This window comes from Accipiter gentilis, chromosome 3 (genome assembly GCF_929443795.1).
Source record: "Accipiter gentilis chromosome 3, bAccGen1.1, whole genome shotgun sequence".
Lineage (NCBI taxonomy): Eukaryota > Metazoa > Chordata > Aves > Accipitriformes > Accipitridae > Astur > Astur gentilis.
Genome location: NC_064882.1, coordinates 49,087,820 through 49,102,418, shown reverse-complemented (window position 1 = coordinate 49,102,418; position 14,599 = coordinate 49,087,820). Strand labels below are relative to the sequence as shown.

Here is a 14,599-nt window from a genome sequence, read left to right as displayed (position 1 = left end):
CTTCAATGTCTACTTATCATGTGAGGAAGTCAACAAACCTCTTTTCACAGTTACAAGCACTTTTCAAAGACATGACAGTTCGCTCTGGTCATCAAAGGACCCTGAACAAGCTGGAAAATATAAAAGGATCAATAAATGTGAGAAAGACCTTCGGTAGGAGGGAACCCAGACAAACCGGTGCAGCAGCTTTCTTCCCTATTGATTCCAAGAGAATGATGTTTGGCTGCTGCTTATACGGATAATCCACAAATTATTTGCTCTTCTTCTTAGCCAAAGGTCCAAGGCAGTACCATCAGCAACTTCATAACATACCCTAAAACAAGAAGCAGATATTACAGCTCCAAGTCTGAGGAAACAGCATCAATGATTAAGACAGCTCTAACATGGAAGGCCTGGTAAGTGGCAGTGGTATAAGGCACTAGCAACTTATCAGGGCTCTCTTTCAAATGCTGCCATTTTCTGTGACTTGGATTTTGCCTATTATTATGAGATCATTACATCACCTATCACACAAGTGTAGCTTCGTTAACTTTGAAAGAAAAGCTGCTAGACAATATACAACACAAAGTTAGACAAGCGAGGGCAGTACACCGTGATTTCACAGGCAATCTGGAATCGGGCACCCGACTTGAATTCCTGGCTTTGAAAACCTCTCTCCAAATGACTTTACCGTCCTTCACTAAGATCCAGCAGCAGTTCTCTCCTGTGCCTCATGCTCTTCTTTAGCCAGCCAAAGCCCACGGAGCTGCACTGTAAGCTTGAAGGCCGGTGAGCCAGCTTCATGTCCTATTTCTGTCACCTAGTTCTTATGTACCGTTTCTTGCTAATCAAAAGGCCCAGTGATTCCTCGTCACACATCACACTGGAGTTAGTACGTCCAAGCATTATTTCTGCAGCGCTACATTTGCACGGATTAGCTGCTGAACCCTCCAGATGATGTACTGCTTTTCAAGAAGGGTGTAGTATAACTGGCGAGAGTCTACAGTAAGTCCAAGAAGGTGCTCAATGATGTACAAAAGTCGGACTTCAAAGTGTAAATTGAAAAACAGCCGCTTAACCTGGAAAGGGCAATACTGAAGAGAAATAACAATGTTTAAACTCTAAAAGATAGCTATAAGGAAGAACTTTTGTGTACATCCACTGCACACAGTTACATGGAATCATGGGGCTTAAATTACAACTTGAAAAACTTAGAGTATGTAGCAATCTTTGCAACAGTAGTAATAATTACAGGAAATTTTTAAGAATAAATTAGGCAAGCATTTGTCAAGAATGGTACAGAAAGTTGATCATTCACCTCTAGAATGAGAGCAACGCTAGACTATCTTTAAAGGTTCTTCTTTCCCCACTGCTGTCCCTTTCCGTATTTCTACCCTTATCAAACACAAGCATCATCCCCAGCTGTGCACTTGCAATTTTATATGCATATGCACATGTCTAGATATGCACACATTTATTTCTTCATTACACACAGCTGAAGGAGAGTACTCATAGGTAAGCCAATTTACATAAACAGCTTTTGAAAGTTAAACACCTCAGCTTCTTGCAAAACGTTAGCCCAACAGAACACCGGGAGCGGTATGTAAATCCTTATGCCAAAACTGCGTTCTCTTAAATCTTATGAAAACCATCTCTAATATAAAGCCTGACTTGTCTATTTTCTGACACTCCCCTTCTCTGTCATCAGGTACTTATTAGATAGTAAAACAACTGACGGGGCAAACACCATAACTAGCACAATAGCTGACTTCCGTAGCAGTCGCATATCATGTCTGAATAAATGTGAGTTTAGTAGGTGTATAGGTAGATACACATTCATAAATGCACAAGAACTGAAAGGAGTAATCTGTAACTGGTAGACTAAGAACACTGCAATAGCATGCAATGTAAATCAACATGCACCTATAGGGAAGGGAAGTATAGAAACATTCTTCTGGATTAAAAAAAAAAAAACGCAGTAATGGTAGGAAAAGGTACTTGGAACGTGCCACTTTCAATCCACTGAAACAATGTCTGCAACAGCAGTAAGAACACTGGCAAACTACCTTCTTTGTTCCACAGGGCCTTGAAACCCATACACATTGTCTGTTGCCAGTTGCCCTTAGGAAACAAAGGCACTGCGATCAGTAGAAGCGCGTAGAACACCAAAAATGAAACTTTTGAATATGTCACATGCAAGATCCTCATTCTCCGTGCAGTCTACAAGGTTACACAATTGTAAAATACTTTGTAAGAATGAGAATCCTGAAGTCTGCCTTGGATTAAAGAAGTTTTAAAATTCCGCTTTGTTTTGAGTTTTTTTCCCAAGGGTTTTAGAAATAAAAGCATCTTGGTAAAGTGATTTTCACACACTGCACAGACACAAGCAGTGTTTCTCCCACTGCGAGAGGAGTATCAAAATACTCTTATCTAATATGTTATAGACAAGAGTGACCAAGGTCACAGGAGAATCTGTACTTTCCCACTGGTTACAAGGAACGGGCCAGCTGCTTTGTGCCCCCTCTGCAGCTGGAGCATGCAGTTGCCTGGTAAGTTGTTCTGAGCTATTGCATCTTAATCACATATACATGGAGGAATACCAAGCTGACCGCTTAGGTTTATCAGCCAAAACAGTTTACAGCAACACAATAGTTTAGAGCAATTCGGGATGTTTAACACTGAATTTAGGTCTGTGCTTATATGGTTTGATGAACAGAGCTTTTATAAATGAAAGGGAAACAACAGAAGTTATTTATATGCAATTTCAGAGCATACAAAAGGTATAGTCTACAAACCAAGTATCAAGTACTAGCAATATTTACCTGTTCAAAGGGCATCATGTAATGTCTCAGACTCAACAAGCATAAACTGACAGACTGTTATGATTTGAAAATTTTAAAAAAGTTCTAATAGTGTGCCCAAGACGGAGGTGTCTCAGTGTTCAGGCTAGACTCCTTGTCTCCAGTAAATACATATCTTAATTCTAACACAGGATAAAAACCGATTTATAAATGTCCTCTTGTAAAAATGAAACCGTTCCAATCACCCTGTTGACTCCTATTTAAGATATTAAATAGGGCAAATAAGAAGTAACTTGAACCAATCCCTCCCATCCAGCTATAAACCAGGACTACATACAGCCCTTGCAGACTACACAAGATTCTGTCTCATTCCAGCCATATCATTAGCATAAGCTGTGCAAACCCATGTAAATCAACAGGTTTTTCAGGCATAAAAGCAGACTCCAACAGCAGTTAAGCCACTTCTTACAACTGACAATGTCATACTTCCATCACTGATTATAGCACAAGAACAAAAAAGAATGGGTCTTTATTGTCCTTCATGAACTTGAGGGGCTGCAAGAAACCAGTGAAGTTACAAGCCTGGATTCTGTAACGTCACTATCAGCATAATTTCCAGATCAAAGATCCGGCCTCCTGTTAAGATCATCAAACATAATTTTGAGTTCAGAGGACAATTCATCACAACACTATGTTAGGTAGAGTATAAAACCTTATCATCAGATTCTCAGCTAGTTTAAGTCAATGTATCCTGTGTGTTCCACTGAAGTCAATGAAACTAAACACACCATCATAGGAAAGAGATATTTCAGCACGCCTCAGACCTGGAAAACTATCTTGACAAATGCCCATAACTTTTAACACAAATTCTCTGCACTGCCCACGATCTCTCAACAGTGAGCAGTAGTAAGACCCTAACAGTTACTTGCAACGTGTTTCTTGCATAGCATTCATTTTTACTTTAATTTTAAAAGGGGCAACTAATAAATAAGATTTTGCAGCTACTCACAAAAATCAATAAGCAAAGACATTTGTTCCAAGATTTAAATTACTTGTACAATTTAAAAAACCATCAAAGCTCTGTAAAGTAAAATAGATACATTTCCCTGCTAATGTAGGAAACTACAGACAAACTTCAGGAAATTACCAAAGGTGCAGAGGAGAGGCTAATAGGCTAAGGCAGAAAAACAACAACAACAAAAACCCCAGGAGTTCTACACAAAAATGAGTGAGCAGCCCACAGCACTGGCAGACAGCAGATTTTTTTATCCCCACTTCCTCCACCCCTTCTTCTTCTCCCCCCAACCCCCCTTTTTTTAAAGGAAATAATTTTTCTATTGTGAAACACACTGTCAGTGATGCAGTTGAAGCCAAAAGTTTAAATGAGTTCAGGAGAGGATTAACCGAATTCTAAGACATGTGCCAACACAACTGCTATAAAAAGCATCTGCATCATGGTGAAATGCAAACAGCTACTCTGAGAACGACACATTATTATTCACTAAATAAAGCCGAGCTGACGTAACGCGTTGTGGTTGCTAGGCAACAGCGGCGAGCGCCGTAGAAGGCGCAGCGCGCATGCGCGGTCACCGAGCTGCCATAACGCGTTCTGGTTGCTAGGCGACAGCAGAAACGCCGTAAACTGCGACTCCGCGCATGCGCCGTTACTGAGGCGTCATGTCGCACTTTTGTTGCTAGGCAACAGCGGCGAGCGCCGTACAATGCGTTGCGCGCATGCGCGGCTGTCTAGCTGCCGTAACGCGTTCTGGTTGCCAGGCAACAGGGTCGAGCGCCATACAAGGTGAAGCGCGCATGCGCGCTTGCCGAGGTGACGTAACTCCTTCTCGTTGCTAGGCGACAGCAGGAGCGCCGTAAACCGCGACGCCGCACATGCGCAGTGACCAAGGCGCCGTGTCGTGCTCTGGTTGCCAGGCAAGAGTGGCGAGCGCCGTACAATGCGCAGCGCGCATGCGCACATGGAGAACTGCCGTAGCGAATTGTGGTTGCTAGGCAACACCAGGAACGTTGCCGCGCGTGCGCAGTTAACGAGGCGCCGTGTCGCGCTTTGGTTGGCAGCCAAAAGCTGCGAGCGCCGTACAGGGCGCAGCGCGCATGCGCATATGACAAGCTGCCGTAACGCGTGCTGGTTGCCAGGCGACAGCGGCGAGTGCCGTATAATGCGCAGCGCGCATGCGCGGATGTCAAGCTGCCGTAACGCGTTCTGGTTGCCAGGCGACAGGGGCGAGCGCCGTTCAAGGCGAAGCGCGCATGCGCGGTTGCCGAGTTGACGTAACCCGTTGTCGTTGCTAGGCGACAGCAGCAGCGCCGTAAACCGCGACGCCGTGAATGCGCAGTGACCAAGGCGCCATGTCGCGCTCTGGTTGCCATGGAAGAGCGGCGAGCGCCGTAAAAGGCGCAGCGCGTATGCACGTATGCCAAGCTGCCGTAACGCGTGCTGGTTGCCAGGCGACAGCGGCGAGTGCCGTACAATGCGCAGCGCGGATGCGCTTATGTCAAGCTGCCGTAACGCGTTTTGGTTGCTAGGCAACTGCAGGAACGCTACCACGCATGCGCAGTTACCGAGGCGCCGTATTGCGCTTTGGTTGCCAGGCAACAGCCGCTCGCGTTGTACAAGGCGCAGCGCGCATGCGCGATGCCGAGCCGCCGTAACGCGTTCTTGTTGGCAGGCAATATCGGCGAGCACCGTACAAGGCGCTGCGGGCATGCCCGGATGCAGAAGTGCCGTAACGCATTCCGGTTGCTAGGCAACACCAGGAATGCCGACGTGCATGCGCAGTGACCGAGGCGTTGTGTCGCGCTGTGGTTGCTACGGAATAGCGGCGAGCGCCGTACAAGGCGCAGCGTGCATGCGCGGATGCACAACTGCCGTTTACGCATTCTGGTTGCCAGGCAACATGATCGACTAACGTACATAGCGCAGCGCGCATGCGCGGTTGCCGAGCGACGTTTCTACTTTTGGTTGCTAGGCGACAGCAGGAGCGCCGTAAACCGCGACGCGGCGCATGCGCACTGACCAAGGCGCCGTGTCGCGCACTGGTTGCCAGGCAACAGCGGCGAGCGTCGTACAAGGTGCAGCACACATGCGCAGATTCCCAGCTGCCGTAAGGCATACTGGTTGCTAGGTAACACCAGGAATGCCGACGCGCATGCGCGGATGTCGAGCTGCCGTAACGCGTTCTAGTTGCCAGGCAACAGCGGCGGCGCCGTACAAGGCGCAGTGCGCATGCGCCGATGCAGAAGTGCCGTAACGCATTGTCGTTGCTAGGCAACAGCGTCGAGCGCCGTACAAAGCGTAGCGCGCATGCGCAGTTGCCGAGCTGACATAACTTTGTGGTTGCTAGGCGACCGCAGGAGCGCCGTAAACTGCGACGCGGCGCATGCGCACTGACCAAGGCGCCGTGTCGCGCACTAGTTGCCAGACAACAGCGTAGAGCTCCGTAAAAGGAGCAGCGCGCATGCGCGGATTCCCAGCTGCCGTAACGCATTCTGGTTGCTAGGTAACACCAGTAACGTTGCCGCGCGTGCGTAGTTACCGAGTCTCCGGTCGCACTTTGGTTGCCAGGCAACAGCGGCGAGCGCCGTACAAGCCGCAGGGCGCATGAGCCGTCGCCGAACTCGTTCTGGTTGCTAGGCGACAGGAGGAGCGCCGTAAACCGCGACACCACGCATGCGCGATTACCAAGGCGTCGTGTCGAGCTTTGGTTGCCAGGCAACATCGGCGTGCGACGTACTAAGCGTAGTGCGTATGCGCGGATCCCGAGCTGCCGTAATGTGCTCCAGTTGCCAGGCAACAGAGTCGAACGCCGTGCAATACACGCCTATCGCGATGCCTTACCGCATCTCGGTTACCCGTCAACAGCAGGAGCCCACCGGCACACGCCACCGCGCATGCGCGCCTCCCCAACGCCAGTTCCCACCTTCGGCCACGGGGCAGCAGAATCCGCACCCCCGCAACGATCCTCTTCTGAGCGTCAGCTGCGTGAGGGACGACTGACAGCTCAGCCCAGTAGAGACCAGCCGCAGGCGGCAACTCCTTACTGGGGGCACAGGGCTGACGTCGCCCTGCCCTTTCCCCACTCGCATCCCGGGCAGGCCTCTTCATCGCCTCCCTTCCAAAAGGCACCCGAGCAGCTGGAGCGTTTACAGCAGTCAAGTGCAAGGAACAGACAATTCGGGCGGCCGCTTCTGTCCCTGCCCCCCCACCCCATTATCTGGAGAGGAGAAGCAGCACAGGGAACCTGCGGGGGGGCGGGGGGGGGGGGGGGTGTCCCCTAGAGCAAGCCCCAGGGACTGCTGTATCCCTCTGCATGTGGCATCAGGGTTGCGGGAGCGACAGCAGCCAGTCAGCAGACGCTGGCGAGAGATTTACAACAAAAAATAATGCCTGGTTCAGGTGACAGCCTGAAGGCAGGCCACAAGAGACCCAAAGCTGCTTCGTGCCAGAGGGGCAGCCCTGTTCGGCAGGAAAGGCCGCGGCCCAGCGCACCAGATGCGAGCGGCCCACCTGCAAGCGAGCAATACCCCGGCGACCCTGGGGCTCGGTCGGGGTGGGCACCTCCGTGCTATCAGAACGCTGCTCTCCTAATCCTGCACGCACGCAAGGCTCCTTGCGCGGGGCTTGTCTCTTATCAAAGAGGCGCTGCACGGTGTTACTTAACCATCCTGCCCTCCGGTGTGCAACATAATTAGACGTTGAGGCAGGGAAAGCAGAGAGGCCTGTCGGGATATTAGATGTCCTCAGCAGAGGACCACAGAGCCCTCGAGGTTCCATCTTTGCTCCCTACAGGAGCGTGGCTCTGCACTCCTTGCCGCTCCTGCCAGCAAGCGTCATAATTGCCCTTTGCCGCCTGCAACACGGCCCCAGTACTGCCGCTTACAGAGCGAGAGGCGCTCGCTATAAAGCGGCGATGAAGAACAAGGACGGCCCGGTGAGATGGCAGGAGGAACACAGAGCGCCTCCAGCATTAGCCAGGCAGGGCTTGCAACTCACCTCGTGTCGTGGTTTAACGCCAGCCAGCAACGAAGGCCCACGCGACCGCTCACTCGCTCCCCCGCCCCCAGCGGGACGGGGAGACAATCGGAAGGGCAAAAGTGAGAAAACTCGTGGCTTGAAATGAAAACAGTTTAATCATCATTAAAAAGAAACAACAACAACAACTTGTAAGGAAAAGAAGGAAAAAAAATGACAGAGAACAGGGTGCAGGCAGCACACCAGGGGTCTGGAGCCTGATGGATGATGGGGGTGGTGGTGTGGAATATGGAGGAGGGAAAGGAAGCGGGGAGGGGGGGAGGCAGGAGATAGGAGAGCAGGGGATGCAGGGGGAAACAACTCGCGTGGGTTAGAAACTCACATGGGTGAAGGGGGCGGGCTGGAGCAGCGGGGGGCATATGGGGGAGAAACACACGCCCGGGAGAGGGTAGGTGAGGGTACAAAGGTGCATGGGGGGACACGGGTGGGTATGACCTACCCCAGGGAGTCCACCCAGGATGATCCACAGCAGGTAACTCAGCTGGGATAACCCGCAACAGAGCATCCACACCAGATCATCCACGCCGGGAGGACCCCCAGCAACGCCCCTCAAACTGCCTGTGCTTCACCCCCAATCTTCCCCAAACTGGGGAGTTTTTTGCTCTTTCAAAATACTCAGTTTGGGGTGTGTTTCAGTGCTTTTCCACAACATAAAAAGGGGTGATCTTTTGGTTGTGGTTTATGCATGAAAATGGGGTGGGGTTTTTGCTTTCCAGCTGCACAAATCCAGGTGGATTTGGCTTTCCCAGGAGTCCCAAAGTCGTTTGTTTTTTTCCATTGCAGACCCAGAATCAGGGGGTTTGGGGTTGTCCTGGTTTCGGCTGGAATAAAGTTAATTTTCTTCTGAGTAGCTGGTACAGGGCCATTTTGGATTTAGGATGAGAATAATGTTGACAACACACCGATGCCATAGTTGTTGCTAAGCAGTGTTTATACTAAGTCAAGGACCTTCCAGCTTCTCATACCGCCCTGCCAGCAGAGGCTGGGGGTGCACAAGAAGAGTCGCTGAGCTAAAGGAGGATTCCAGGTAAAAAAGGTCAGCTCGAAATACACCACCTCCTCTAAAAGTTAAGAGCGATTTGAACACTTAAAATCAGCATTTAGGCTAATCAATACCATTTTGAACACCTTCTTAGCATACAAATAAACACTCTTGCCCCTGTTGGAAAACGTCTCCTCCCTTACAGCACTGCTGCAGGGAGATAACCCTGGGAGGCTGTGGGACGAGGTCGTACACAATCAGAATCTACACTTACGGATCCACCACAACAGCTACAGCCCTTGCGCTGCTGCTGCTGCTTTGCATCTTGCTTGTTTGGTGAATAAAGCTGAAAGTGAAGTAGAAAACTTCAAAGAGCAAAATGATAAATAAAGAATAAATCTCAGTAATTCACACTGAAAAAGTGTGCCCATGTTTATATACATCCAATGAAAATACTTATACTGTAAAAGTATTTGATTTCCCTTTCCCATTACCTTAACTTGCACAGCTCTGAATTCGTACCGTTAAATTATCCCTCTCCAAAGTACACAGTTATAATGGGACTAGGGGGTTTTGTGCATGTTGCGTAATGTGGAGGGACACCTGGCCAGCTGAGCTGCCCAAGAGAGGCGCTACTGAACTGCCAGGGAAATGCACCATTGAAAGCCAGACAGAAAGAAAGTACTTCAGAGCACTCTGTCAAAACAACAGGAAAAAAACCCCATAACATTCAGTTGCCTCTCTTTTTAAACGTTTAGAAAAATACCTAACTGCTTACATACACCTAACACATCATATACTACAGCTATTTGGCAGTTACAGTTTAAACAATGCAAGTCAGTTTGTAAAATCCCCAGTGCTGCAATACCTCAGACTACCAAAAAGCACTGGTGGATTTCCTAATGCTTTTGGCGGTACTGAAGCAGGCAGAGTAACACGTTTTCATGTTATCTCGACTGTTACAACTGAGAAGCCAAAGACCAGTGATGCCATCAACTTTAGGAAGATGGGCTGTGCTTGGGTCTTTGGACTTTTTTTTTTTCTTCCTTTTATTTTTTTTTAAAGAGAGTGAAAAGTCTCGTTACTGATGACTTCTACTGTCAAGTCAATCACCTCTGAAGATCCACTCTGATGGGAAGTTCATAAAACAAAATTTCTTTGAGTGAGAAAGACTTCCATTTTGGAAAATCTCTTTCTAACTGAAGTCAAAATTACACACTGTAGGTTAAAGGAAAAAATACATTCCTGAAGCAGTAACTCATCAAAAACACCTCAGGGCTCACTGTCACTAGTCACAAGGCTGCTAATGCTTCCTGGGAAAGCCTGGGAAACACACAGATGCAACGCCCGTTTGTCCTGTTTTGTCCCCTGTCTCTTCTTTGACCTTGGTTGCTTTTAGTACAGATGCTAATTATCCCCGTAACATTTTTGAGTACTAGTATAAGATATTTTAAAAAACTCATTGACTGTAAAAGCATAAAGCTTTTATCATGAAAACAAAGTCTGTTTCTTCTGAACACCTGAACTCTTATGAACAGTTTCTTCCTTCTTTTAGTACAAAATTATTTTCACAGTATCATTTACTAGCAAGCACTCAGAAACAGATGATTATGCTTTCAGGAAGAGAAAATAAACTGAGGGAACTAAGCTTTGTATAGGTGTAACATGCTCCGGAACAGAACTTATTTTTAGTATTTGTGTTAAAATATTTAAGGTAAAAAAAGTAGAAGGAGAGTTGGCACACACTCAATGTTAAAGTCCATACTGCAAGTACCTTTGGAAAAATGCAGACACACATTGTAGGCGTACCTTGTACTTGCAGGCCACTATGGAATCTTTCCATCTGTCTCGTACCTTCACGGCAGAAGAAAGGGCAACCACGACGAATCGGTGCCAGCTGACATCCAGCTGAGAGAAGAAAAAAAACATTAGCACAAAGCTGGGTAGGAAGCCAAAGCTGCCTTTTTGTTTGTGAAGGTTTGTGAAGACAGTATGACTGAGCGGAGGAAAAAGTATTTTTGCGTCATTTTCGGTACAGCTGTTGACACAGGCCACTAGAGCTTTTGCATCTTTCAGACAACTGTACTTTTTTTTTTCTCCTTTCTTTTTTGACTCATTGGCAACTTTACTTTCACTAGAACTCACTTTCCTAGATACACGCAGGTGACACACCCAGAGATCTACATATATTTTCTCAAGCTTTAGTACAGCCAAGGCTCCATCAAACCTATACGTCCCAAGTTGAGTATTTTTGCTAAAGAGCACAGCGACACATCTGTCCTTGTGAACTGCCTTGTTGCAAAAAAGGAGTCATTTTTTCCAGTCCATTGCTCCAAACAGGCAAGATCTTTTAAAACTGCAGCTGTGCCACCAAACCCGCTCAGGGTCCCTCCTAGCTTTTGACCGCCCTGAGATTTAACAGGCACACGCTCCATTCCACCTTCCAACAGCAAAAATACGTTAACTCTCTCGGACCCAGAGAGCAACCCTATGGACGTCCACGCACACAGCCTGCCATTTTGATGAGGAGCCACCGAGCATCCCTGCGAGCACAGCTGCACGCACCAGATTGGTTTCACCTGCACCGCGAGTTACCGGTTTCAGTGAATGTAGTTTCTGACACTTTACACCGAAAACCGTATCTCGACGCTTCGCCACAGCAGAAACGACCCATCGCTAGAATGCTACAAAAACGCAGTAACACCAATTGCAAACCCACAGCAGCAACAGCTCCAGAAATATTTAGACCAGGAACAAGGGAGAAAAATAAAACAACTTCATCTCACGCACAAGGGAGCAGCAGGCAGAGAAAAGGGTTGGCATTCTGAGCCCTTACAGAAAACAGGCATTCTCCTTCCATTCCTCAGCCCGTCCATTAAGGTCTAAATGCTGCAACACTACTAAGACAACATCGAGAGTAGGGAACGGCAGCCCTGCCACTGGACTTGCCATCGACCCATGCTATTTACGTAGCAGGACGCGGACGCAGAGGGACACGTTTTGCCACACGCAACCCTGAACTTCCTGAATATTTACGTTTACCAAAAAATGCCATTTGGAACATATTGCCAAACAACATTCGGCAATAAAGCTTTGATGCGTTTGACACACGCAAGTTTTTGGTCACTTGCTATTTGCTTCCTGTTGCTGCTGCTGTTCTTCCTTCAGAAATTCTACCTGTAGCTAAGTTATTCACTACTGGTTCAAGCATTTGCCTTCCTGGTATTACCAGCACATTCACAGAGGCAAGTAACTTAACTGCTCTTCTACAATTATCCAAACGACAATTACAGCCATGAAAGAGAAGGAGAGGTCAGGCAGCAGAAGAGCTCTGCAGGCTGGCACCAGTCAATATTGCACTCTCTAAAAACAAACAACAACACAACAAAACTGTGACCCTGTATCCTCCTTTTTTTTTTTTTCTTCTTTCAGAGCTCATCCCTGCCTCAGCATTTTGTCTTGTCAGAGCATGAAGCACAAGTGATCCGTACCCTGACGACTTTTGTGTGTGATGAATGCCTGTCCAGAAATAGTCCAGATCTGCAAGACTGGTGTCATTTTTATGGTTTTAATCATCATAACTCAAGTTTTATGTACTCACGCATTTGTGAGGAAACTAATTAACTTCTAGACACTGCCTCTCCTTTTTTTGGGGGGTGGGGGTGGAAATGTGTTAGAGACTGAAAAACGTTACGATTCAGAGCTTCCAACCACGAGGGAGTGGTGGAGAAATCAATGAAAGCAAAGACCAACAGCAGCAACTTCAACTGAAAGTTGGCTTTAATTCCGATCACGTACTTAAGTGACTCTCCAAGTCTATGCCTCGGTCCTAGGAATGATTAGCCCCTTTTTGGAAGGACAAACTTTTTTACTTAAAAGTCCTAGACTGAAGACTCCGCTGAACGGAATGGGGATTGTGCCATGAGACAACATGCCATCAACACTCTTAATGGGGAAGAAAAAAAAAAACAAACCCCAACAAATAAAAATCAAGTTTAAAGTACCAGTTCCCATCATGTTTCACTCATTACATTTCTACTGGCATCTAGGTGCTCAAAAATGAACTACAGGGACACCACATATTCCTAAAAATTCAGTTATACATAAAAAAGTAAAAGGCTATTTCCAACTTGCCCATAAAATCAGCATGAACAGAGAGAAGAGAAACACTCGACCCTGAAGAAGCTAACAGGCAGCTCTGAATTTACCAGACAGGAAATTTCATTCTTTTGCATGAAACAAAAACACATCAAGGGACCAGTTCAGGAACAGGGCACGATCTGTTAACAGCAATTTTTCCATCAGCTTTTCTGCACTAGCAGCAAATTTGCCTTCTCTGTGGGTTTAACATGGAGCATCTGTAGTGCCCTCAAACTCGCAAGCGTTTCTCTCCGCTCCCCCAGCCCGATACGTGCGATTACCTGAGCAGCAAGCGGCATTGACCACGCAGGATTTTCTTTGTGTGACGCGGAAGGTGACACTGGGAGAAGAGGAGACAAAGAAACGAACCTGCTTGTCACACCCAGCCAACAGTGAAAAGACAGGGGAGGATTCTGCTGGAAGGGCTCTGCACCCCAGGAGCTCCTGCTGGCCGGTTTCTCTCCCCTTTGCCCGGTACCGAGGGGACAACGACAACTCGCCCGTGCCCCCTTGCAGGGGAGGCTGCCCCAGGAGAGCTGGGGGACCCCCACCTCGCTTCTGCCCGCGGGAATGGACCGGGCGAGACCCTCCACGCAGAGAGAGGAGCGTGGCGTGGATTGCATCTCCGAGGGAAGAGGCCGGGCTCCCTGCTGGCAGAAGGACAACTCACCCCCCCGCTGCTCGGAGCTGCTTGCTGTGGACAGCCCTGCCTGCACCCGGCCGCTCTTCGGCTGTGCTGGGAGCGCAGTCTGGCCGACAGACGCTCCAGCGAAAAGATGCTCCAGCTAATCGCGCCTCCTGCTTGTTACAGCCGCAGGTACTTTTGCCTCTGGCTAACGCACGCTCCAGCCAGTGGACACCCCATCTCGTTCCAGCTCCTGCTTGCTACAGTTCTGGCTTGTTGAAGCCCCAGCTCCACACTGAACCTCTGGCTGATTTCAGCTGCTTCTCCTTACAAGCTCCAGCTACGTGCAACGGTCTGGGCTTTCCATCAGGCTGTATATCAACTGCTGTCAAAACTGGAGCATTAGGATTAAACATCAGAGTTACACACCAAGTAAATATCCGTTAGTTTGGGTGATTAATTACTTCACAACTATTCTGAGCAGCACAGAAAGAAGAGCTGGAGTCTGAGAGGGCACGTGGGGTCTGAAAAGCGCCTTTCCCCCCACAGACCACCGCAGATGTTGAGTTCGGCCCACTGCGTGCTGGCCTCCCGAACTTTGGTGTCCGACACAACCAGACCCCCATCTCTGGGGAGGGTCCACGCACCCTGCCCGCCCCCCGCTGCCCCCCGCTTCCCCCCCGCAGCCCCCAACACCCTCCCACCCACCTGCAAAACCAGCCAAGCCGGCTCCTGCTTTTGGCCCCCACACCAGCTGACTCGGGGCCCATTTGGGAACCAAAAAACCCGGCTGCTGAGCCTGTTCTCAAGGCCCAAACACGCAGGGCCGGACCTCTGTTTCTGGGCCCAAAGCCGGGCAGCTCGGTCTGTTTCCGAGCCCCCACATCAGCCATGTGAGCCTGTTGTCAAGCCCCAGGAACAGAAAACTTGTTCTCCATTTCTGACCCTGCAGCGCCCACGGGCGACGCCGAGCGTCGCCACCCCACGGCCCTGCACCCCCGGGGCCCCACACGTATTTGCAG

At 48.8% G+C, this 14,599-nt stretch overlaps 1 long non-coding RNA gene across 13 annotated transcripts in view; it reads right to left on the bottom strand.

Moving 5' to 3' along the window:
• Positions 1-14,599, bottom strand: part of LOC126052088 (uncharacterized) — a 64,543-nt gene that overhangs the window by 48,255 nt on the left and 1,689 nt on the right. For 8 of the 13 annotated variants that reach the window (XR_007509944.1, XR_007509937.1, XR_007509948.1 and 5 more), the window contains exon 1: positions 7,792-13,616. This is a non-coding gene — a long non-coding RNA (uncharacterized LOC126052088). The other 5 variants (XR_007509942.1, XR_007509945.1, XR_007509943.1 and 2 more) reach the window with 4 other exon arrangements.